The sequence below is a fragment of the Schistocerca piceifrons genome, chromosome X, assembly GCF_021461385.2.
Source record: "Schistocerca piceifrons isolate TAMUIC-IGC-003096 chromosome X, iqSchPice1.1, whole genome shotgun sequence".
Lineage (NCBI taxonomy): Eukaryota > Metazoa > Arthropoda > Insecta > Orthoptera > Acrididae > Schistocerca > Schistocerca piceifrons.
In genome coordinates this window covers 408,910,196-408,938,100 of record NC_060149.1, presented here as the reverse complement: position 1 = coordinate 408,938,100, position 27,905 = coordinate 408,910,196, and the positions used below count along the sequence as shown (strand labels likewise).

Genomic DNA, 27,905 nt, shown 5'->3' with positions numbered 1-27,905 from the left:
AACCACAGTGTTCTAGCAATTCACAGATTCATCAGCAGCATGGAATTTGGTGGACTGAATTCTACCAAAGGGAGAGGAAATGTTGTGGTGTACGCTTCAGTCAGACCTTTGCAAACCACCAAAGCATATGCGGGACAGCCACAGATATAAATCTGCACCTGCGCGGCAGTAGTACTGGCAGGGCACCCTAAAATGCAAATTTCCACAAGCAGTGATTGACTGGGTTGCTACATGATGTAGCACAATGTGGTGTTTCCATAGCTGACTACACAGTGGGAGGCTACCTCCCGTTGTAACACACCTGGCCAGAGGGAATATGAATGCTACCAGTTGAACTGATAAGAGCATTCCTTTCATGTCATGCATTCAACTGGTGCAGTTTCTGTGTGTCAGTCACTGGCCGAAGCTACAACAGCTTCACTGAACAGTACCCAAAACTAGGTGAAGCCGCTGACTGAGTCGTCAGCTAGCCACAGTGCTTCTGGGCTTCAAACAGGACCCACCGTGGTGAGAACGCCCAGTGAGTGTCATTGCCTGACAGTCTACCCAGACTCCCAAGGGTCCTGGGTTCGTGTGTTTTTTGCCAGCCACCACAGGCTGTAGGCAGCAAACACTTGCCACTGCATTGTCACGCCACAGAGCTGACACACTCCTCGATCAGCGAAGGTGCCACCATCACCAGTTGTTGCTGTGCTGCTACAGGATTCCACTGGGTATGTCACCTGCTTCCAACTGAGACCAGCTCCTGGGTCAGTGGCATCAAACTACAGTATGGAAGGCATAAATTAGTGATGTTTGTTGGGTAAGCATTCTTGACTCTGCACTTTCCACAGTACTGGAAAACTGATCCTACAGCTTCCTGCATAGGCAACTCTGCAGCTAGAACTACATGCAGAATGCCTCTGTTCCTAACATTAATGATGACTGACTGAATGAGTGCACTGTATAGCACACTCTCATGATCCAAAACGGAATGTATATTACTATTTGACAACAGTAATGAATTAATGGATTTTATTATTGACTCCATTGTTTTTATACCGCCTGGTATGAAATAAATATTTATGAACCTGATGATGGTTTATGGACTGAAAATGGTTGTTCAATAAAGATATTTTGCCACCAGCTCTTGGTGGTAAACCATGACTTTTTCAAGTATTTATGAGCTGTGGGGGACCACCTTAAAAATATACCTACCATACTTTGAATGTACAGCACTAATTAACATTTTAGTGGAATGTTAAATGATGTCAATGATCTTGAACAGTATGCTGTAAAGTACCCTCATCCTACACCTGTGTGTGGTAACAAGGATCAAATCGGTTGATGAGTGTAGTGTTGGACACCTTGATGAGAAAGAAATGCAAGGACAGCCTGTCTCTCCTAGGTGACCAAAATTGTGTGTATGGAAGATGCTAAAACATGGTGCATGGTATTCTGTTTTTGTGTAGCCTATCAATGTCTTGGCATCAGTTGGTGTGTTACCTACTCGATAAATATTTCCATTTGTTCAAACAGTTACAAAATGCTCTGAATGTATACCTGTAACTTCCTCCTTGAACATTTGACTTCAGCTTTTCCTTTTAAAATCATCTGACAGTAGTTAGATTTTCTATCTTCCTAAGTTTCTCAAAAGAAACAGAGAGATTAACACTTAATTTTCTGTCAATGATTAGATCATTAGACATTGAGAACAAGCAAGGATAAAGGGAATTACGGGTATGGAAACTGGCACCATACTTCTTAATCATTGTGTCACCCGACTTGGATTTTGAAAATGAAATGGAAAAACAGACTGACATTTGTCAACTCTGTTCTATGATGAGAGGAACAGGAAATGAAAAGCCAGTTTCCTGTAATGGACTTCTGATCTAATATGTTGTTGAACCTGATGAATTACGAGAGCATACTGAAAAGTATTAATCTGAATTTTTTTATGTGAAAACTTTTGAAGCTTTTTGAATAAAACAAACATTAATAATACCCTACATCTTTATTCTTCATGTCAATATTTATTTATTTCTCAACATACCGGGTGATCAAAAAGTCAGTATAAATTTGAAAACTGAATAAATCACAGAATGATGTAGATAGGAGGTACAAATTGACACACATGCTTGGAATGACATGGGGTTTTATTAGAACCAAAAAAATACAAACGTTCAAAAAATGTCCGTCAGGTGGCACTTCATCTGATCAGAATAACAATAATTAGCATAACAAAGTAACACAAAGCAAAGATGATGTTCTTTACAGGAAATGCTCAATATGTCCACCATCATTCCTCAACAATAGCTGTAGTCGAGGAATAATGTTGTGAACAGCACTGTAAAGCATGTCCGGAGTTATGGTGAGGCATTGACGTCGGATATTGTCTTTCAGCATCCCTAGAGATGTCGGTCGATCACGATACATTTGCAACTTCAGGTAACCCCAAAGCCAATAATCGCACGGACTGAGGCCTGGGGACCTGGGAGGCCAAGCATGACGAAAGTGGTGGCTGAGCACACGATCATCACCAAACGACGTGTGCAAGACATCTTTCACACGTCTAGCAATACGGGGTGTTTTTTTTTTTTTTTTTTTTTTTTTTTTTCTTTGTTCTAATAAAACCCCATGTCATTCCAAGCATGTGTGTCAATTTTTACCTCTCTATCTACATTATTCCATGGTTTATTAGATTTTCAAATTTATAGTTTCAGTCACCCTTCAGCTGCTAGTGCTATGTGGTCAAGATCAACATTTATAAGTGTGACTAGGTTTAGAACATTTCCAAGTACACTCTTACACTTAAGTAATACTGGACTGTACTCAAATTTTCTTTCCTTGACCTGCAGTGATAAATGCTGCTCTCAATTAGTAGGTGGGGCCAATATTCTCCCCAGTCTGACATCAGCATGCATCTATTTTAATTGGGCCTGTGGAGGTACATACTATTCTAAAAAATCTACATAAGCACACCACATATACTGCTATATCCTAGTTATAACTGTCCACTTGTAGAATATTCTTTATTTGTTAAAGAGGGGTCCAAAAATTTTCCATCCAACACAGGTGGTTAAGAAATCGGCATCCATGATCATCGCAGAATAGTCTGAACTTTTGGTTTCAGCCCTCAAATTGGCTAAAACCGTAGTACCGTGATTGGTTTCGAGAACAATGCTGCAAAATGCTAGCTCAACTTTTATCCCGCGTGCCAGGCTAATTGTCTTCAACGGTTCAGCCAACTGTCTATGAAAAACGGATGGTCTTCCAACCAAGGCAAGTAGGCAGCATTTATGTTGAAGTTAGCTACAGTATGCAGCCAGCAGTACCCAGCACACTCAACAGTCCTTGGTAGAGCCATCTCCACATCTTCAATGAAACTCCACTGTAAGATTACTGAGTGAACACTGGGCTGCCTTGTTAATCTGCCTGACAATTCCCAAAGGGGCACAATCACTCACCTAACACAGGAACTTCCCATTACTAGCAAACCCACACTATGCTTGCTTGAACCTTACAGACAGAGTAGCTCCAGTCCGAACACACTAGGTGTCCCATGCTGGTTCAAACTTCTCTCAGTAATGGGCAAAACTTAAAAATTTTTTATGGGCTAAAGGGACAGCTGTGCAGTTACTACCTACTTTCAACTTCTACCCAGATACACACGATCCCACCAAAATTGGCAATTCAGCATCACACGTATCAGTAGGTGCTGCAACATGATTGGGATACCAGGCAACATTGGAGCCACCAAGAGGTGCCACAGCTTTCACCACAGGTATGTCAATGCCACTGCAGCTGAGAGCGGCAATTTTACCTGTGTCAACAGTGGTGTATACTGTTTCCAGACAGTGACCAATTTCCCTGCATCAGTACTCAACCATCTTTTTCAGCATCCAACTATACAAGAAGAAATCACAGCTGTCAGTAGATACTGTCACTACTGGCTGTAGCTCGCTAGCAATGGTCACACAGATAATACTACACTAACATACACAAGATATGCAAACCATTAGAGAACTGAAAAGCACTACCAAATGCACCAACAAATGAACTGTAGGCCATATCCAAATGGAAGCACATACAGGAGACCGATGCAAAAAAGTGTAAAATGCAGGAAAGTGTAAAATGCAGGAAAGTGTAAAATGCAGGAAAGTGTAAAATGCAGGAAAGTGTAAAATGCAGGAAAGTGTAAAATGCAGGAAAGTGTAAAATGCAGGAAAGTGTAAAATGCAGGAAAGTGTAAAATGCAGGAAAGTGTAAAATGCAGGAAAGTGTAAAATGCAGGAAAGTGTAAAATGCAGGAAAGTGTAAAATGCAGGAAAGTGTAAAATGCAGGAAAGTGTAAAATGCAGGAAAGTGTAAAATGCAGGAAAGTGTAAAATGCAGGAAAGTGTAAAATGCAGGAAAGTGTAAAATGCAGGAAAGTGTAAAATGCAGGAAAGTGTAAAATGCAGGAAAGTGTAAAATGCAGGAAAGTGTAAAATGCAGGAAAGTTTAAAATACTGGAAAGCACAGGAAACACAACAAGTGAAAATGAATAAATTACTCTTACTGTCATTCTCTTTATATTGTTCAAAGTATGAAATTAAGTAATTAGAATTTTGTGTATTTTAAAAAATCTGAAATAATTGTTTTTGTTTCTTTCTTTCTAACAGCAATTAGTTCTACTCTTCCGTAAAACCCCATTAAAGAGATATTCGTGTCCTCATATGAAACTTCTTATTGATTAACATTAAAAAATTACGGTAAATAAAACTTTTAATACAATATTGGTTAAAACACTAAAGTCGGCAGACTTCCTAAGAAGAGAACAGTATGCATGAAATCTACAGCTTCTTGTCAACAAGGAGGTCACTCAGTTCAGAGACGTCCTGGGTAAGAATGAGGGCAGAAAAATTTTCCGCCTTAATGTTATGGAGCATCTTGAGAAGGAATGTTTACATCTGAAATCAGATCATACCAAACAGACTGCAGGCCTAATAACAGATTAGCACGTTTCATATGAAAGTAACAACATTCATGAAAGCCCGTTAGAAAGATGGCCTTCTTCAAAAGCAGTGTTCATTTGTATAAATGACTGCAAGATTAAACTAAAGCTATTGTAATAAAATGCATTGGGCAGAAAGAAGGTAGCTGCTAGAGTTACTATAATCAGATCGTGATTATCAGTAGGGCAGTGACTCAGCATATTTACCCATCCTTCCAGACATTGAGAACCTATAATACAGGTGGCTGTGACCCCCAACAGGCTGACAATGAAAATCATGCTTGCTGTGCAAATGCTATGTTACATGATCAATAACTCTGCATATAGTCTAAATCAAACAATGGAAAATGCAAGGTGGAATAATGACAGTATCACCTGATAGCAAAGACGCCGGGTCGCAGACAGGTGCAACAAAAAGACTGTCAACCAAGTAAGATTTCAGCTAAAAAGGCCCTCATTAGAACTAACACACACACACACACACACACACACACACACACACACACACACACCCCCTCTCTCTCCACAAATGACCACAGTCTCTGACTGCCGAGGTGTGTGTTTTTCGCTTTGTTCCAAAACTGACTGTGAGCAGAAACACGATGCACTTTTTGCAGAGATCTGCACGAAAATCAACTTTAAAGGTCATTCGTTGAAGGTTGTGATAACATCAAAGAAAACTTAAAAGTGCAGGAAATGCTGTAATACGGAATTGTTAAGGACAGGAAAGCACTGTATTGAGAGAATAGGACTTCTGTTGGGGCCAAGATAAATGAATGTAAAAAGCAGGAAAATGTAAAATGTAGGATCATAAAAATGGAGTGTTACTGTAATTACTAAACTAGATTATCTATGCAAAGTGTTACTGCTGTTGCTGCTGCTGGCTACTGTTCATCCCAAGACTAGACTGCACTATTAAGTCATATTACATGACACTAATATCGAGGAAGTGTGCAAAGACCTACATAAACAATTAATAAGAATCATATAAGAAAATGACTAAACTATATTCTGCGTACAAACTAGTCACCGTTGTTGAGGACATCAACATGTACATCTTCATCTACATACATACTCCAGAAGCCACTGTATGATGCTTGGTGGAGGGTACCCAGCACCACTACTAGTCTTTCCCTTCTATGTTCCACTCTCAAACAGAGGGAAAAAGGACTGTTCATATGCCTCAGTACGAGCCCTAATCTCTCTCCAATGTCACGATTCTTACGTGAAATGTATATTGGCAGTAGTAGAATCGTTTTGCAGTCAGCCTCAAATGCTGGTTCTCTAAATTTTCTCAACAGTGCTCCTCGAAAAGAAAGTCACCTGCCCTCCAGTGGTTTCAATTTAAGTTCCTGAGGCTGCTCACTGGTCTATAACTGTACTACATTGATTTTGCCAACACCACCAACGAACAGACAGCCAGCACGCTCTGTCCTTTGTAAACACTGGATTAATATTCTCTCCATAAACTATTTTATGAGATGGAAAGCCACAACAAAAAGTAAAGCTTTCGGCCAGTGGGCCTTTGTCAACAATAGACACACATACACTACTGGCCATTAAAATTGCTACACCACGAAGATGACGTGCTACAGACGCGAAATTTAACCGACAGGAAGAAGATGCAGTGATTTGCAAATGCCTAGCTTTTGAGAGCATTTACACAAGGTTGGCGCTGGTGGCGACACCTACAACGTGCTGACACAAGGAAAGTTTTCAACCGATTTCTCATACACAAACAGCAGTTTACCGGCGTTGCCTGGTGAAATGTTGACGTGATGCCTCGTGCAAGGAGGAGAAATGCGTACAATCACATTTCCGACTTTGATATAGGTCGGATTGTAGCCTATCGCGATTGTGGTCTATCGTATCGCGACATTGCTGCTCCCGTTGGTCGAGATCCAACGACTGTTAGCAGAATATGAAATCGGTGGGTTCAGGAGGGTAATACGGAACGCCGTGCTGAATCCGAACGACCTCGTATCACCAGCATTCGAGACGTCAGACATCTTATGCGCATGGCTGTAACGGATCATGCAGCCACATCTCGATCCCTGAGTCAACAGATGGGGACGTTTGTAAGACAACAACCATCTGCACGAACAGTTCGATGACGTTTGCAGCAGCATGGACTATCAGTTCGGAGACCATGGCTGTGGTTACCCTTGATGCTGCATCACAAACAGGAGCACCTGTGATTGTGTACTCAACGACGAACCCGTGCATGAATGGCAAAAAGTCTTTTTTTCAGATGATCCAGGTTCTGTTTACAGCATCATGATGGTCGCATCCATGTTTGGTGACATCGCGGTGAATGCACATTAGAAGCATGTATTCGTCATCGCCATACTGGCGTATCACCCGGCGTGATGGTATGGGGTGCCATTGGTTACATGTCTCGGTCACCTCTTGTTCGCATTGACGGCACTTTGAACAGTGGATGTTACATTTCAGATGTGTACCGACCTGTGGCTCTACCCTTCATTCAATCCCTGCGAAACCCTACATGTCAGCATGATAATGCACGACCGCATGTTGCAGGTCCTGTATGGGCCTTTCTGGATACAGAAAATGTTTGACTATTGTCCTAGCCAGCACATTCTCCAGATCTCTTACCAATTGAAAACATCTGGTCAATGGTGGCCAAGCAACTGGCTCGTCACAATACGCCTGTCACTACTCTTGACGAACTGTGGTATCGTGTTGAAGCTGCATGGGCAGCTGTACCTGTACACGCCATCCAAGTTCTGTTTGACTCAATACCCAGGCGTATCAAGTCTTGATTTCTCAGGATCTATGCACCCAAGCTGCGTGAAAATGTAGTCACATGTCAGTACTAGTATAATAAATTTGTCCAATGAATATCTGTTTATCATCTGCATTTTTTCTTGTTGTAGCAATTTTAATGGCCAGTGGTGTACATACACACTTTGTGACAAAGGCCATAGACCGAAATCTCTAAGAGTGTGAATCTTTTTACTGTGCCTATCTGCGACTCATCATCTCCGCTATATCGTGAGTGGCAACTTTTTTCTCATAATATTGTTAAATTCCATCCTGGATTTTCCACTGTTTGATTTTTGCTCCATAAACTATTGTTTGACAAATATTTCAGTTGCAGGAACACAACCTAAGTCAGATTTTGGAAATGGTACTGTATGATTAAGCAGGTATTTAAAACTGTATCAGACTTCATGTTATACCTGTATGTGGCAGTGTGGGGGGGTTAAATAAGTTGCAAAACAGTTTTTTTTGTTACAAAACTGTTATTCCAGATGAACTATACATGAAAGTTAAAAACTCGGGTCTTATAAAAACTGGATTTGACAGATGTTAGAAGCCAGTGAACTTTTAATTCTACTACTGCTAAAGGACTGTGATTATGCTATCATTAATTTTGTAAATCAGGAAAGCACAAGTATGACATTATAGACTGAGATGTCCACTGTGGAAGTTATTGCTCAAGATATCAAAGATTACACAAGATGGAAGCTAATGTACAGACAAGGGACTCTACTTAACTGAAACTGGGAAAGAAACTTAATTACATGCATACTATTTTCAAATTTTATTGGAGATAAAAAATTAGTACTAGATTACATTTTTATTTATTTCAAAATATGAAATAACATGTACTGAAACAATGGAAAATCCAGGATGGAATGTAACAATATTATGAGATGGAAAGTTGCTGCTCACCATACAGCGGAGATGCTGAGTCACAGATGGGCACAACAAAAAGTAAAGCTTTCGGCCAATGGCCTTTGTCAACAATAGAGATGCATACGTGTGGGCGCACACATGCAACCGCAACTCACACACAATGTTTTTGTTGTACCTATCTGTGACTCAGCATCTCCGCTATATGGTGACATTTAACATATACTCTAACCTCTTTCTTTTGTTTGGGTTTGGAGGAGGAGAGAGTACATAATTTTTGCTGCACCTGAATCTGCTGCTGCCCAAATGCTACATTAATTTCAAAAGCTGACATAACTTTGATAAAGCTATTGAAAATTGTGATTTTTTCTAAGAGTGCCATATGTGTGTACAATTCAGCAGACCTACATTTTATTCAAATTTATTTATGTAAGAAATAAAAGGATTTGATCAGAATATTCAGAATAAAACAACACACTTTTTTGCCAGAACCGATTGGAAAATAGTACTTTTATTTATAAATAAAAACATCAATAACTCAATTACAAATTGTCGATATGTGAACTTTCTTTAAATTTTTAATCTCTTGATACAATACCAGAAGTTTCTATAATCCACTGAACACAGATTTCTTCTACACATTGCACACTTTTACATCCAACATTACTTTTTTTTTTATTTAAGAAAATACATATTTTGTTATAAAAATTTATGAGTGTACCGACATCCACAAAAGAATTGATAATACTATTTACACAACTACATTTACAACTACACATATTATAAACAAAAAATTCTTAATGATAGATCAAACAATTTTCAAAGGCTGAATCACTCTTAGCATTACCTCAACAAATCAGACTTAACTGAACATAATTCATTGTTACACAGTCCAATGTACCTACCTGAAGACAGTTTTCATCACAACCAGTAAAACAGCAGAACAACAGAAACAAAAATACAACAATAAAATCTCTCAATATCATTTGCAGTTTTATAAAGTACTGTGCGGTTTTCATTTAGTGCATGCGTTTCTTATAGATTTCACTGGATGAACTATCATTTATTAACAAGTTTATGAAAATAAATATTTTGTTGAATTTTTGAAAGCAACAGATGATTCACATTCACACTACACTAATCACCAGCAGTAAAAATGAAATCTTTGCTACACAGCTAAAAGATCTTGGTGTGTGAAAGACAAAACTGACTGACAGTAAAATCTCTCACATGATTTGCATCACCAATTGCATTGACTAGCAGTAATGGTTCCAAAACAGATATAAAAACTGACACACACACACACACACACACACACACACACACACACACACAGAAACAGAAACACAAAGACAAAATAAGTACATTTCAGGGTTTGTATAGCACTTCACCAAACACACACACACACACACACACACACACACACACACACACACACACAAAGACAAAATAAGTACATTTCAGGGTTTGTATAGCACTTCACCAATCTTGGAAACAGTAAAAGAAAAGCAACAATGAAAAATGAGAACAGAGAATTCATTTATAATAAATGCTGTTTTGAAATACTATTACAATTAACTTAGTATGAAATGAAAACAATAGGCATAATTACTACAACACACACACACACACACACACACACACACACACACACACACACACACACACCCCTTGCTGGCGAACTCTTATAAATTAAAAAATCAGGTACTAATATAAAGGAAAATACAGTAAAATCTGAATTTTATAACTTTGGTCCCCATTTCTTCTCAAACTTCTGTTGAGATTCTTGTAATTCCTCATTTTGAAATGGATCTTCTCGATTTGATTTGATTTTTTAAGCCCCCAGTCAGTGACAAAATATTTGAGTATTATTTGCAGTTTTTGTAGTAAACCAGGAACTATTGAAAGCAAACAAATTCTATTTTCTGAAAGTTTAAAGACCTTGCAATTTATACTAACAAAAATGCAAAACATTTTTATATAGACAGTATTTCTCATTTCCAGTTTCTTGCCTTTGTGCTATTTTCATCACCTTCTCACCCATTTACATAATCCAGAGTTTACTGTATTCATAATCTTCATCTGAAAACATAATTCACAAGCCTTCTGCATGTATAAAACTGTCAAGGAAAAAATGCTAGTTGTCTAATGTCAGATGTTGACATTAGTGTCGACAGTCTTCGGTGGCATTGATGTCGATGATGTTCTATATCTCAAGAATTACTGTTTTTGTGATGAGATTTTCACAGCACAAGTTATTCTGAAACAAACAATTACACAGGACACTAAATATTGCAACATGACTAGTTGAAATGGTTAATGTACACACACACAAACTGAACTTCAGTACTCATTTCCACCACTCCAAAATTTATGTATTCCTCTGCTACAATACAGCCAAACTAATTCCATAATTACATCATTCTGGCATTTGCTAATGCAATTTAGGTTTATAAATTTTATTATTTCCTCCCCGAGTTCAAAATACATCACAATTAAAAAAGTAGAAGTTGATAGTTTGTCCACTATGATTTCTGCTGCCACTTCCTCATCACTTTAAACTCTGTACAATCCTTAAATGTTTATCTATCTGTATTTGAAAGGCAGCTTATGAAGAATCTCTATGAAAATTCCACTGAGAATACACAGCAAAAGTAACTGTTGGTTTCAAAATGATTTGCCAAAAAACATTTAGTTGCTGCGAAAATATTACTTTAAGAATGACAGGAAATATAATAGCAAGAACTGTTTCATGATGGTGATATTTCATTTTTGCAGTACATGGCAAAGTGTAGTTCTCATACCCGTATCTTTTTGCTGTTCTCTTTACAAAAAGAGTACAAGAAGAAAGACGATTTGTAGGAATTGGTACGAACTCTAATTTACAGTCCTAGCCAATTCACGAGATACGTGAAAGGAATCCATTTTGTTTATTTAGGAACCATTCCAGAACAATAGCTTTGCATCTGTCTTCTGTAAAACACAGTTTACATTTACATGCATACTCTGCAAACTACTGCATAGCATGGCAGAAGGGTTCTACTTTAAATCACTCCATATGCTTAACCCTATACACTTTACAGTTGTGGTTGCTTCTAGTGGCTGACTGCTCATCATGCTAACAACTAGACACACTACCTATTTATACATAACACATTATATTTGTCTGTGCTGAGGGTCAATAGGTAGTTCTGGCACCAAGTGTTGACCCTATACATGTTGTCTTATATTGTGATACAATGTTTTGGCATTGCACATTTCCTATACTCGACAGCTACGCCTGTTAATAACCCTATGTTCTGTACCAGGTAAGATAATTTATATGTATCACTAGCACTAACGAACTTTATACACTCCTGTGAGGTACACCTAAAGCCGTTTTCACACCTGAACACTTTTCCCCAAACAATGGTATACTGATTTCTATTTACTAGGAAGTTTTCAATTAAAAAACAACTCTGGTGGTCCGTAAGATCACATTTTATTCACTACATGACAATGAACTGCGTCAAAAGCCTTGAGGAATTCACAGAACGTGCCTTTGATGTGGATGCTATCTACTGCACTCTTGATCTCACTGACTAACAGAATGAGCCAAATTTCACAAAAGTGCTGTTATCAGAACCCATGGATTGGATTGTTTTTCTTCAAATAAAAATAAACAAACATAAATTATGTTCTAATATTTCTCTAACCAACTGACATAAATGATCTACATCTATAATAATGCCCATTTATCCAAAAACCTGCACCTTTTTTTGAGTCACTCAACACTTCATTGTTCCGGCAACCTATAATGAACTGCTGTCAGTAATAAAGGGTGTATATGCGGACAAGAAAAAACAATTTCCCAGATTTTCCCAGTTAAAAACACACTTTCCCCCGATGTGGAAATACACTTTTTCCATGATAAGCGACAGTGTACTTTACATTGGAGCTGTAAAAATAATAATCCTTTACATGGTAAAGCTTTTATACACTAGCGTATATCTTCAGAGAATGTAAAAACTCTTAAAAAATGTTTTGGAAAGATCTGTGATGTGCAGCAACATTTACGTTGTGATTTTCATATTACAATATGCTGGATATTTTTGTATTCGTATTACGAAAGTATGGATTCAAAACAGGACCTTAATTTCCAAAGCATTAAAATCAACATTGTAATGTGCTTTTGTAAGCATCATAGCTTATGTCATGTGATCTCACGAGCCAATGATAGCAGATATTAGGAGCATAGAACATGTGATGTAGTCAGCCAATAGCAACATCACTGTTAAGTAGTGTGAACACACTAATAAGAAAAATTAATGGTTTAAATTAATGTACATAGTGCAGCTACAAGAAATGTTAAGCTTTCATATATAAATGTGTCTTCTGGGCTCGACATTATTCTAAGTAGCTGGTAATCAAAGTGCTAGTTTAAAATGACAGCCAAATGCTCTGCAATTTAAGAAATTCATTGCACATTCTCACATGTAACTTAATTCATCTTACGTATAAGGAAATTTCCTTTTAAAATAAAGCTTCTCAAAAAACTATTCACAATATTTTTCCGCGACCTCTTAGACATGGGTTCATTTCAGCAGCTGCCAGAGTGCGCCACAAAATACACATTATTGCGCGTCAGCAGCTATGGTGATGTAGGAAGCTCGTATGTTCGTACATATATAGCATTAAGGGATCTTACATGACGTCATAATAGGAACAGGACATTGGAGGACACTCCAAGAGCATAGGAATTTCGCAAACCATACTAAAAGCATAATTTGGCTTAGAAGACACATTCATATGTCCAGACTTACAAGTAGGCTCCAACCTGATATTAAGCTTTTCAGTGCACTTTAACAGAGACCAAAACAATGAAAAATTCCATGAATTATAAATATTCCCAGGTTTTTCCCGGATTTCCTGGAGCGTGTACACCCTGGTAATACTTCTAGTTCACTTTTCTTACATCTGTAGAGTGAGATTTGTCTGTTTTGAATTCTGTGATCACTTCTCAATATCAGTCATTTCAGTTTTCATTCAATAATTTGAAGGACATACATTTCATAACTGTCTTCTGTAAAACACTTTGAAGTACTCAAATTCAGCAATTTGGCATTCCCTCCATCATCGATATCACTGAGTCACAGTGACTGCATAGATAACTGAGCCATTTATTGACCATGTTGAACTAGAACTTCTTAGGACTTCGTCACCAGGAATGTAGCTAGAATTTTACCTCCTATTTCATGGAATGTTTCTAACATTATTTCCCTTTCTCTCACTAAGCTTCTGTTCATGGAGTAGCCAAAACATTATGACCACCTGCTTAATAGTGTATCCCTCCTCTTTGGAATGCAATACAGCAGCAGTTCTGCACAGAATAGATTTGACAAGTGCTCTGAAGGTTTCCAATTATATTTGGCACCAAATGTCCTCACCTCTTTGGAATGCAATACAGCATCAGTTCAGCACAGTATAGATTTGACAAGTGCTCTGAAGGTTTCCGATTATATTTGGCACCAAATGTCCTCATAGAGGCCATGCAATCATGCAATTCTCATAAATTATGTGCTGGTGCTTCATGGGCTCCGTGCTCGTGCCTGATAGTGTCCCATTTAGCCATATCATATGAATTTGGTGGTCAAGATATCATTGTGCTCCTCAAACCACTGTAGCACAGTTCTGGCCTTGTGACAGACAGTTATCCTGCCAATAGATGCTAATGCCACTGGGGAAGACATCTAGTACGAAGGGATGCAGGTGGTCATCAATGATGTTGACATGGTCCACAGATGTCATGGTACTTTTGCCTACTATCATATGTCAAATTGAAGTCCAGGTGCATGTCTCTCATACCATAATACTGGCCTCAAAAGCCTGTGTCTATGGTGTGGTGCATGTTTCAAGCACCATTCATCTGGACGACTTCCTATCTGGATGCGACCATTGACCTTATTGAATAAGAAATGCAATCATCCAAACAGGTGACACAATCCCAGTGACACATGGTCCAATCTTTATGACACCATGTCCACTTCAATCTTAACTGAAATATCATTTGGTCAACAAGGGAACACACAGGGGTTACTGCTGAGGAGCACCACAGCACCACATTCGACAATGTGCACTGAACAAAGCGCTCCAAAACACTTTTGCTGCACCAGTATTCTACTCGGTCATCACATCTGCCACAGAACCGCTATCCTGTTTTGCAAAGTGTAAAAGCCTCCTCCCTCCACGTTCTATTATGATGCACAGATGTCACCTGATAACATTTATGGAAAGTGGGGAAAGGATGGTGAAACTGTTAACGACAGTAGCATGCGAACAGCTTTGCCGTTTATGAGATACTCATTTCCAGTCACCGTGCTTTAAAAAAATCTGCTCTTTGTTATCTGTGTATTTCCAATTTGTGGCCTGTGCTACAAAATGTTTCCCTATTAATCTTTTAAGTATATTTCCGGCACTCTTGTTTTGGTACTATTTGGATCTTTTCTGTTTGTAGATTGTGGTTTGTGAAGAGAGAAAGCAATCTCTGTCCAGACAGAGTGTCACGGTGAAATTATCAGTGCCAAGGAATAAGCTTCATCTATCAGTGATGGTGCTACAAGTGTACTGTGAGATTTGTACTGAGAACCAGTACGAAAACTAATGTGGCATATGAAAATACTGGATTTTTGCCTGTTTTGTGGTAGTGCCTTACCGATTTGTTTGTTTTCAGTGATCACACAAGGTGTACAACTTTGCTTCCACCGTTTTTTCCCCAACATTTGAGGCTTTAATGAAACAAATTGGTTACACATGTATCATTGAAAGTATCGTCCATCGCTGGCCACTACTTTCTCCCATCTTTTGGACAGTGTACAAATCTCATGCCGAAAAAATCATTCATCTTTTGAAGCAATCCATGAATTGATCCAATTTGTGACTTCATGAGGTCGGAAGTGTTGGTCAGCCAGGCCATGCGCCATTGATCTAAACAGGTGATGGAGGGAACAATGTCTGGAGAATACAGCGGATGTGTTAGGACTTCCCATTTTAACATTCCCAAGTACGTTTTGACCTCTTTTGCAATGTGGGGGTCAAGCGTTGTCGTGCTGCACTTTATCATGCCTCTTGCTGTATTGCGGCCGTTTGTCTTTTAATGCTCTGCTCAAATGCATGAATTGCATTCGATAACGAGCACCTGTGACTGTTTAACTTGGTTTTAACACCTCATACTACACAATGCCGAGCTGGTCCCACCAAATGCAGAGCATGATCTTTGAGCCGTGAATATTCAGTTTGGCCGTCAATGTGGACGCATAGCCAAGATATCTCCATGATTTTTTGTGTCTAGGGTTATTGTAATGAACTCATTTTTCGTCCCCGGTCAGAATGCAATGCACAAATCCCTTCTGTTTTTGCCCCTGAACCAGCTGTTCACAAACACACAAACGCCGTTCAACATCTCTTGGTTTCAGCTCAGGACCAAAGTTCCTTCTTTCTGAATCATGCCCATAGCCTTGAGACATTTTGAAATGGCTTGCTTTGTCACTCCACGACATTAAAACCACCATTCTTGAAGTGCTGAAACCACTCATGACATGTTCTTTCACTAATAGCATCCTTACCATACATACTTGAGAGCATTCAATGAGACTCAGCCGCTGTTTTCTTCATATTGAAACAAAATAGTAACACCTCCTGCAAATGATGAGAATTAGGCTCGTAGACTGAAATTTTAAATGAAGAACAACTTTATGATGCAGACACAAATCGACTAATGTTTGAATGAGGTTATGTCCAAGCTAACTGCCTGATGTCTGCGATCTGTTTCTTTTGACCGCTGCTTACTGTTGTAGCCACCTATTGGCAAATGGCAGAAGCAAAGTGGTACACTTTGTACTTTTACTAAAATTCTGTATCAGTATTCAGAAGTGGTATTCTGTGCCCCTATTTTCTTGACTAATTCCATATTCTAACAAACTTTCTACTATGCATTGCACATATGCAGGTGGACCCATGATGGCTCTGAAAGACAGAATCTCAACATGCAACTGTGCCTTCGCCTTCACTACCTGTTAGAGCTACTACAATGCAGCGGGGGACTAACGAGGGGGTGGAGTTGGGGGTTTGGGGGGTGTACACCACAAATGTTCCAAAATACCTACTGTATTTTAGGGACTACAAGAAACTTTTTTCTTCAAAAAATTGCCTCCAAAAGTCAGGCGTGTCGTACTTGAAATTACTATAAAAATGTCCACGTTTTGATTTAAAATTCCCACCAGTTTTAAAAATGGCGATATATTCGACGACATGGGAAACTTATTTGGCAACATCACATTCACCTGGCAGCAGCAGTGCACTGATGTGATGAACACGAGTTGCGGTGATTCACAAGCTTGCTGACACTGTCTCCCTCCTGACCCGTCATCATGAACCCAGAACACTGTCTAGCCTATGATGCGTCATTGCAGTCTACAGTGCTAGTGAACTTTAACCGAAAGTGATCTGTGTAATCGGTAACAATACAATATTTTTGTTAGTAGCCAGTTTTGTAATGGAAAAATAAAATAAAATGTATTCACATGGCATGGGCCATAAATTGAAAGTGAAAGCATATGCAGAAAAACATGGATACAGAGCAGCTGAGCAGCATTTCGGCCCTCCACCAAAACTGGAAAAATGATGGTTTTTCAGGGATTTTAAAGGTCAGTTTAGTTTTATAAACTAAAGATTTTTTTAGTCTGACACTGCAATCTAATGATAAAAATAGTAAAAAAGTTTTAATTTTAAAATTTTGCTTAAAAATTAAGGTGCATCTTATAGTTCGTAAAATACAGTATGTATTTACTGGAAAATGATATTTGAAACACATGCTATATATCACACTTGAAAGCCCACTCAATTGCTTATACTGTTCAATGAAAACAGATTTTTTGCAATCATTTCACTTTTGGTGAACAATTGTCCACCTCCTTCTGTTTGTAGGAGGGCATTGTCAAGAAAAAAGTGAATGGAAAAACCTTTCAAAACCAAAAATTTGTATTTTATATTAAAATATTGTTTGTGACTACAATAGAAAACATCACACTCCATTTTTCATCTTTTCAAATCATCAAAAAATCACAGACAATTTGCAAGTCAGATAATCCACAACGAGATAGACATTGTACTTGTGAATTCTTAAGAATAATAAAATTTAGAACTTCTTTTGTAAGAGATTCTCACTTCCATATGTTTTTGATATCTATCTGCTTCATTCAGGGTGTATATAGGGACAAGAAAAAGTAATTACTGGATTATTCCCGGATATCCCATTTAAAAACATGCTTTTTCCCGGGCTAAGCGACAGTAGGTTTTCCATAGATTTTCCCTTGGAACTGTAAAACTTATCAATCCTTTGAATGATTAACATTTTATACACTCGTGTAGAACTTCCCGAAAGAAAAGTAAAGACAGGAGAGAGAAGTTTTGGAAAGACTTTTAATGGAGGGGGAAAAAAAGGAAAGAAAGAAAGAAAGAAAGAAGGAGAGAAGTTTTGGATAGACCTTTGATTTGCAGCAACATATACTCTGCATATTTTCGTATTACGAAAACATAAATTCGAACTACACGAAACACAGCGAGTTAGTTAAAACCGAGCTTGCGATGTCCTTTTGTGAGCCAATCATCTATCCCGCCAGCCGATGACAGCAGATATTCAGAGAATAGGACACGTGTTATCGTCAGCCAATAGCAAGATCACTGGTTACGTAGCGCGAACACACAAAGAGGAAAAGTTAACGGTTTACATTAATATACATAGTACAGCTACAAGAGGAGGAGGAGGAGGAGGATATTGGTGTTTAACGTCCCGTCGACAACAAGGTCATTAGAGACGGAGCACAAGCTCGGATGAGGGAAGGATGGGAAAGGAAGTCGGCCGTGCCCTTTCAAAGGAACCATCCGGGCATTTGCCTGGAGTGATCTAGGGAAATCACGGAAAACCTAAATCAGGATGGCTGGACGCGGGATTGAACCGTCGTCCTCCCGAATGCGAGTCCAGTGTGATAACCACTGCGCCACCTCGCTCGGTAGCTACAAGAAAAGCTAAGCTTTCACATATAATATTGGTATCTAAGACTAACAAGCTACAACAGAAGCTAAGCTTTCACATGTAATATTGATCTTTTTTGTGTGTGTTATATTTTAAGATACATCACACTAATGTGCCAGTAAATTTAAAATTATAACAAACGCCTGGGCTCGAAATTCTTGTAAGTGGCTGGTCCTCAAAGTGTTCAGTCTTAAATGCTCTGTGACTTAGAAATTCATCCCACTTTCTCACATGCAACATAATTCATCTTGCGTAAAAAGAAATTCACTTTGAATGTAACACTTTTCGAACCACCTTTCACAATACTATCTGGAGACTGTTAGACAAAGGTTCGATTTACCAGTTGCCAGAGAGGGCCAGAAAACAGGCATTATTGCGCATACTTAGCTGCAGTGGTGTAGGAAGCCCACATGTTCGTATGTATAAAGCACTAAGAGAGCTTACATTACGCAATAAAAGAAACAGGGCATCAGAGGATACAGCTGGTACAGCTATCAGCCACACTTCAAGTAGCAGAAAGCGGGAGTAGGTACTGCTCACATGCGAGTCAACTGTGCATGCACATCAGCCCGCTGGCAAGTGGTCAAATGAACCTAATGTGAACAGTTGTGACATCATGCTCATAGCAAGCAGTTTATTGTTATGAAGAATTACAGTCTTCGTTCAACGGTCTTCGACATATTTTTGCTATTTGCAGACGCTTGTGTGTGCTCGGTGTTTTGTTGCTGTAAATTGTGCATTTCCTTTGCCACTGAAGTTTTATTTTTTTTCCTCTCGTTTATAATTTATTCTGCAATATCATTCTCCAGTAGCAGGATACAGTAACATTCTTTGCTAGAGAATCAATTCTTACCAGTCTAAATAACAAAAATTTAACTGAAATCTAAAACAATGAAAAATTCCCGGAGTTCTGAAAAATTCCCGGGTTTTTCACGGTTTTCTCCCGGATGAAAAAATTCCCGGGTTTTTCCCGGATCTCCTGGTTGTCCCGGGTCATATACACCCTGTTCATTACACATCAACAATGGGTGACAGCCTACAATTCTGTACTAAGTTCCCTCCGGCAATTGAGTGAAAGTGCAACAGCTACAATCCTCCCTGTTTCCCACCTGAACAACTAAGGTTCTCAGGGTGAAGCATATGTATTATGATACGGAAAAAGTGAGGGCCAAGTGGAGAGGGTACCTCCTTCCACCTTTTCTGCATACTTACCCCACTACTGCTCTCATCATCATACACTTCAGTTGTCACAAGATTTCAGCTCACATCTGCCAAGCCAAACACAGGAAACTATGCCATAAAGAAATGTAGTCTGGTGCAAGTATGCACAGTGCATTACAAGATACTCATTTGAAAATGATACAATAACCAAACTTGGCATATAGCACACTGCAGTAAAGATTTTGTAACCAGAAGTGGACAATCACTTGTTTTAAACAACGTAATATGGATGCGAAACTTCGTCAAGAAAATATTTAAAAAGTTAAGTACTGAAATAGAGCCTGTATATATTAAGGTATTTTCTTGTGATTTAGAAGGTGTATGGCAGCCAATTACACTGTTATTGCTCATCTACTAACAGTTTGCGTATGAATGCCGTTGCTCTTACACCATGCAGATTATACAGGGTGATTCAAAAAGAATACCACAACTTTAAAAATGTGTATTTAATGAAAGAAACATAATATAACGTTCTTTTATACATCATTACAAAGAGTATTTAAAAAGGTTTTTTTTCCACTCAAAAACAAGTTCAGAGATGTTCAATATGGCCCCCTCCAGACACTCGAGCAATATCAACCCGATACTCCAACTCGTTCCACACACTCTGTAGCATATCAGGCGTAACAGATTGGATAGCTGCTGTTATTTCTCGTTTCAAATCATCAATGGTGGCTGGGAGAGGTGGCCAAAACACCATATCCTTAACATATCCCCATAAGAAAAAATCGCAGGGGGTAAGATCAGGGCTTCTTGGAGGCCAGTGATGAAGTGCTCTGTCACGGGCTGCCTAGTGGCCGATCCATCGCCTCGGGTAGTTGACGTTCAGGTAGTTACGGACAGATAAGTGCCAATGTGGTGGCGCTCCATCCTGCTGAAATATGAATTGTTGTGCTTCTTGTTCGAGCTGAGGGAACAGCCAATTCTCTAACATCTCCAGATACTGTAGTCCAGTTACAGTAGCACCTTCGAAGAAAAAGGGACCAAAAACTTTATTGGCTGAAATGGCACAGAAAACGTTCACCTTAGGCGAGTCACGTTCATACTGAGTTGTTTCCTGCGGATTCTCAGTGTCCCATATACAGACATTGTGACGGTTGACTTTCCCGTTAGTGTGGAAAGTTGCTTCATCACTAAACACAATCTTTGAAACGATAGATTCATCTGTTTCCATTTGAGCAAGGATAAAATCACAGAAATCGATTCTTTTAATCTTATCAGCTGCAGACAGTGCTTGAACCAATTTCAGACGATAAGGTTTCATAACTAACCTTTTTTGTAGGACTCTCCATACAGTTGATTGTGGAATTTGCAGCTCTCTGCTAGTTCTGCGAGTCGATTTTCCTGGGGCTGCGAACAAATGCTTGCTGGATGCGTGCTACATTTTCATCACTCGTTCTCGGCCGTCCAGAACTTTTCCCTTTGCACAAACACCCATTCTCTGTAAACTGTTTACACCAACGTTTAATACACCACCTATCAGGAGGTTTAACACCATACTTCGTTCAAAATGCACGCTGAACAACTGTCGTCGATTCACTTCTGCCGTACTCAATAACACAAAAAGCTTTCCGTTGAGCGGTCGCCATCTTAGCATCAACTGACGCTGACGCCTAGTCAACAGCGCCTCAAGCGAACAAATGCACAACTAAATGAAACTTTATAGCTCCCTTAATTCGCCGACAGATAGTGCTTAGCTCTGCCTTTTGTCGTTGCAGAGTTTTAAATTCCTAAAGTTGTGGTATTCTTTTTGAATCACCCTGTACTATGTTAAGACGCTGATTACGACTTACGCTGGCCTTTTTTTCAGCTTTGTAAATGTATTCCAGTGCTTACCTTACTTCTGTCATCTGTATAAAGGTACTTTATGATGATTGTACTAAAAAATATAAACTAAAGAAACCAGATGACATTTGCTACATTCTTTGTATTTATTTTCAAGATGGCATTACAGTACAGTACTGAAAAGTAGAAAAGAGCTAGCTAAATAAATAACTGTCCACCAGCTGAAAAAAATGAACTTTCATTTCCAGAAGAGAACATTTACTGTTTGTGAAACATGAAGACAGTAAAAATGTAGTCCAAAGTGACTGGAAAGAAGTGCAGGTGACTAATACACTACTGGCCATTAAAATTGCTGTACCACGAAGATGACGTGCTACAGACGCGAAATTTAACCGGTTGGAAGAAGATGCTTTGATATGCAAATTATTAGGTTTTCAGAGCATTCACACAAGGTTGGCACCGGTGGAGACACCTAAAACATGCTGACATGAGGAAAGTTTCCAACCAATTTCTCATTGACAAACAGCAGATGACCGGCATTGCCTGGTGAAACAATGTTGTGATGCCTCGTGCAAGGAGGAGAAATGCGTACAATCACATTTCCGACTTTGATATAGGTCGGATTGTAGCCTATCGCGATTGTGGTCTATCGTATCGCGACATTGCTGCTCCCGTTGGTCGAGATCCAACGACTGTTAGCAGAATATGAAAACGGTGGGTTCAGGAGGGTAATACGGAACGCCGTGCTGAATCCGAACGACCTCGTATCACCAGCATTCGAGACGTCAGACATCTTATGCGCATGGCTGTAACGGATCATGCAGCCACATCTCGATCCCTGAGTCAACAGATGGGGACGTTTGTAAGACAACAACCATCTGCACAAACAGTTCGATGATGTTTGCAGCAGCATGGACTATCAGTTCGGAGACCATGGCTGTGGTTACCCTTGACGCTTCATCACAGACAGGAGCACCTGTGATGGTGTACTCAACGACGAACCTGGGTGCATGAATGGCAAAAAGTCTTTTTTCGGATGATCCAGGTTCTGTTTACAGCATCATGATGGTCACATCCATGTTTGGTGACATCGCGGTGAACGCACATTGGAAGCATTAGATTAGATTAATACTAGTTCCATGGATCATGAATACGATATTTTGTAATGATGTGGAACGAGTCGAATTTTCTAATACATGACATAATTAGGTTAATTTAACAACATACTTAAGTTAATATAACAACTTTATTTTTTTGTGTTTTTTGTTTTTATTTATTTTTTTATTTTTTAAATATTTTTTTTCTTTTTTTTCTTAATTTATATCTAAAAATTCCTCTATGGAGTGGAAGGAGTTGTCATTCAGAAATTCTTTTAATTTCTTCTTAAATACTTGTTGGTTATCTGTCAGACTTTTGATACTATTTGGTAAGTGACCAAAGACTTTAGTGCCAGTATAATTCACCCCTTTCTGTGCCAAAGTTAGATTTAATCTTGAATAGTGAAGATCATCCTTTCTCCTAGTATTGTAGTTATGCACACTGCTATTACTTTTGAATTGGGTTTGGTTGTTAATAACAAATTTCATAAGACAGTATATATACTGAGAAGCTACAGTAAATATCCCTAGATCCTTAAATAAATGTCTGCAGGATGATCTTTGGTGGACTCCAGCTATTATTCTGATTACACGCTTTTGTGCAATAAATACTTTATTCCTCAGTGATGAATTCCCCCAAAATATGATGCCATATGAAAGCAATGAGTGAAAACAGGCGTAGTGAGCTAATTTACTAAGATGTTTATCACCAAAATTTGCAATGACCCTTTTTGCATAAGTAGCTGAACTCTTAACATTTCAGCAGATCATCAATGTGTTTCTTCCAATTTCATCTCTCATCAATGGACACACCTAAAAATTTGGAATATTCTACCTTAGCTATATGCTTCTGATTAAGGTCTATATTTATTAATGGCGTCATACCATTCCCTGTACGGAACTGTATGTACTGTGTCTTATCAAAATTCAGTGAGAGTCCGTTTACAAGGAACCACTTAGTAATTTTCTGAAAGACAGTATTGACAATTTCATCAGTTAATTCTTGTTTGTCAGGTGTGATTACTATACTTGTATCATCAGCAAAGAGAACTAACTTTGCCTCTTCATGAATATAGAATGGCAAGTCATTAATATATAATAAGAACAACAAAGGACCCAAGACTGACCCTTGTGGAACCCCATTCTTGATAGTTCCCCAGTTTGAGGAATGTGCTGATCTTTGCATGTTACGAGAATTACTTATTTCAACTTTCTGCACTCTTCCAGTTAGGTACGAATTAAACCATTTGTGCACTGTCCCACTCATGCCACAATACTTGAGCTTGTCTAGCAGAATTTCATGATTTACACAATCAAAAGCCTTTGAGAGATCACATGTATTCATCATCGCCATACTGGTGTATCACTCGGCGTGATGGTATGGGGTGCCATTGGTTACATGTCTCGGTCACCTCTTGTTCTCATTGACGGCACTTTGAACAGTGGACGTTACATTTCAGATGTGTTACGACCAGTGGCTCTACTCTTCATTCAATCCCTGCGAAACCCTACATTTAAGCAGGATAATGCACGAATGCATGTTGCAGGTCCTGTATGGGTGGATACAGAAAATGTTCGACTGCTGCCCTGGCCAGCACATTCTCCAGATCTCTCACCAATTGAAAACATCTGGTCAATGGTGGCCGAGCAACTGGCTCATCACAGTATGCCAGGCACTACTCTTGATGAACTGTGGTATTGTGTTGAAGCTGCATGGGCAGCTGTACCTGTACACGCCATCCAAGCTCTGTTTGACTCAATGCCCAGGAGTATCAAGGCCGTTATTACGGCAAGAGGTGGTTGTTCTGGGTACTGATTTCTCAGGCTCTATGCACCCGAATTGCGTGAAAGTTTAATCATATGTCAGTTCTATTATAATATATTTGTCCAATGAATACCCGTTTATCATTTGCATTTCTTCTTGGTGTAGCAATTTTAATGGCCAGTAGTGTATATAAGAAAGGTACAAGAAAGGACCCGCAAAATTACAGACCAATATCACTAACTTCTGTTTGCTGCAGAATACTTGAACATATTCTCAGTTTGAGTATAATAACCTTTCTTAAGAGTGAGAAGCTTATGTCCATGAACCAGCATGGTTTTAGAAAGCATGGCTTGTGCAAAATTCAGCTTGCCCTTCTCTCATACAATATACTAAGGACTATGGATGAAGGACAGCAGGTAGACTACAAATTTCTAGATTTTCAGAAAGCATTTGACATGGTGCCCCATTGCAGGCTGTTAATGAAGGTATGACCATATGGAATAAGTTCAGTGGCTCGAAGACTTCTTAAACAATAAAACCCAGTATGTTGTCCTCGATGGTGAGTGTTCAGAGACAAGGGTATCATCGGGAGTGCCCCAGGGAACTGTGATACCACCACTGTTGTTCTCTATATACATAAATGCTTTGGTGGACTGGGTGGACAGCGATCTGTAGTTGTTTGCTGATGATGCTGTGGTGTACGGTGGTGGTAAGTTCTATGGGGGCTCAAACTGCTGAAGTCATCGGTCCCTAGGTTTACACACTACTTAATCTAACTCAAACTATCTTTCGTTAAGGATAGGAAAGAGACACACACACACACACACACACACACACACACACACACACACACACACACACACACACACACACGCCCAAGGGAGGACTCCAACCTCCGAAGGAACCGCACAAACTGTGGCAAGGCGCTCTAGACTGCATGGCTGGTGTACGGTAAGATGTCGAAGTTGAGTGACTGCAGGAAGATACAAGATGACTTGGACAAAATTTCCAGTTGGTATGATGAATAGCAGCTAGCCCTAAATGTGGAATAATGTAAGTTAATGTGGAGGAGTAGGAAGAACAAACCTGTAATGTTAGGATACAGGATTAATAGTGTCCTGCTTGAAACAGTCAAGTCATTTAAATATCTGGGCATAATGTTGCAAAGCGATATGAGGTGGAATGAACATGTGAAAACTGTGGTAGAGAAGACAGACCATAGACTTTGGTTTATTGGGAGAATTTTAGGAAGGAGTGGCTCACCTGTAAAGTAGACCGCATATAGGACACTGGTGTGACCTATTCTTGAGAACTGCTTGAGGGTTTGGGATCTTTACTAGGTCGTATCGAAGGAAGACATCGAAGCAATTCAGAGGCACGCTGCTAGATTTGCTATCGTTAAGTTCGAACAGCGTGCAGGTGTTACGGAGACGCTTCAGGAACTCAAATGGGGAATTCCTGGAGGGAAGGCGATGTTCTTTTTGAGAAACACTATCGAGAAAAATTAGAGAACTGGCATTTGAAGCTGACAGTCTAACGATTCTACTGCCGCCAACATACATTGCATGCAAGGACCACAAAGATAAGGTATGATAAATTACGGCTCATATGGAGGCGTACAGACAGTTTTTTTCCCTCACTCTATATGCAAGTGGAACAAGTGGGGAACCGACAAATAGTGGTACAACCACCAGAAAGTAGCTTGCAGAGTATCTAGTAGGTGTAGATGTAATGGTGAAACACAAAATCACTGCAGCCACTGTCAATGTCAGAACAAAATAAGAAGAACAGAGAGGATGAAACCCGACTATATTTTGGATTATAATAATAATAATAATAACAACAAGGCACCACAGTGACCCCCCATTTATGGGCTACTTCCTTTTCAGAGGAATCAAAATGGTTGAAGAAAGTTTTTTTTCACATTTTCATGATGACTGAAAATTTGTAAGTATGAATGTATGCTTTCCTGGCGTATACAGCTGGCGCAGAGTTCTCGGGCTTCCAGCCGGGTGGCGGTGTCTTCAAACTGCGACATTTCGACGAGTGACATACTAGTCATCTTCTGGCGAGATGATGACTATGTCACTCGTCGAAACGTCGCAGTTTGAAGATACTGCCACCCGGCTGGAAGCCCGAGAACTCTTCGCCAATTTGTAAGTATGTTTATGAAAAGTCAAGGTCTTTTATCAACCAACTTTTTGAATTTATTACCAAATTGGAAGAGGATTTTGTGAACGGAGAATGCCTGGTTGAATAAACTTACATTCAGAACAAATTATGCTCCTACATGGTGCCAGTTGGACTAACAGTGCCAATGCTATTTTTCAGCAGGCAGACTGCAGTTGTGGTGGGGGTAGTGTCAGGTGGGGTGGCTAGATGGGGAGGGAGGTGGTAAGCAGGGAAATGGCTAGTGGTTTGGAGAGAGGTAGTCAGATTGCCAGCTAGGAATACGGGAACGAGGTGTGGCAGGAAGATGGGCTGGCAAGACTGTAGCATCCAACATGGAGCAGCACACGCTGAATGCAATGTGGGGATGTGAATTGGGAGGGGATGAGAGGACAGACAAAAGGGAAACTGTTGGGTGGGGTGTGCAGGGATAGTGGGTTACCTGAATTGAGGCCAGGATGATTACAAAAGCAGAGGATGTGCTGGGAGGCTAGCTTCCACCTGTGTAGTTCAGACTAGCTGGTGCTGGAGAGAAGGATCCAGATGGCTCTGGTTGTGAAGCAGCCTTTGAAGCTGAGCATGTTGTGGTCAACTGCACTTTGTGCCATCAGGTGGTCAATTCTGTTCTTGACAACAGCTTGGCAGTGGTCATTCATTCTAGCTGACAGCTGGTTGGTGGTGATATCAACATAAAAAGCTCTGCTGTGTGGAGCAGGGCTGATATATGGCATGGCACCTTTCACAATTGTCAACAGATAACTCTGAATGCTAGCAAGTTCTCTTTCTTTTGTGTGTGCCCATCAACAACTCTATGTTTCCACTTTTCGGTGAATGGTCTCCCTTAATCCAAAAGTATTTACAGTGTACAAGAACTTTCTTTCCATTCAAAATAGTTCACCTGTGAACAGTCTCAAGGAAGCTATTTTTCTAAATTGATTTTGGCTACAGGAAAGCCAAAGTGGCCTCAGAGGAGTTGTACGATTTGTGTAGAATGAAGGACAGTGAGATATGAAGAAGTGGCAAGAAAAAGTACTGGGTACTATTGTGAAAAATCTGATGTAGGACTTCATTTCCCAAAATCTTTCCAAATTTTTTATGCTGAGCCACATGTAAGTCACTTTCAGTAAAAAGAATATATTCTGAAATAGCTTTATTCTAAATATG

At 39.4% G+C, this 27,905-nt stretch overlaps 1 protein-coding gene across 1 annotated transcript in view; it reads right to left on the bottom strand.

The window, feature by feature from the left end:
• Positions 1-9,161: 9,161 nt before the first annotated feature.
• LOC124723080 (polyadenylate-binding protein-interacting protein 1) overlaps positions 9,162-27,905 on the bottom strand; it is a 133,137-nt gene continuing 114,393 nt past the window's right edge. The window contains exon 10 of the mRNA XM_047248257.1: positions 9,162-10,895. The gene's annotated coding sequence lies outside the window, so the exon portion shown is untranslated. The remainder of the gene's footprint in view (positions 10,896-27,905) is intronic.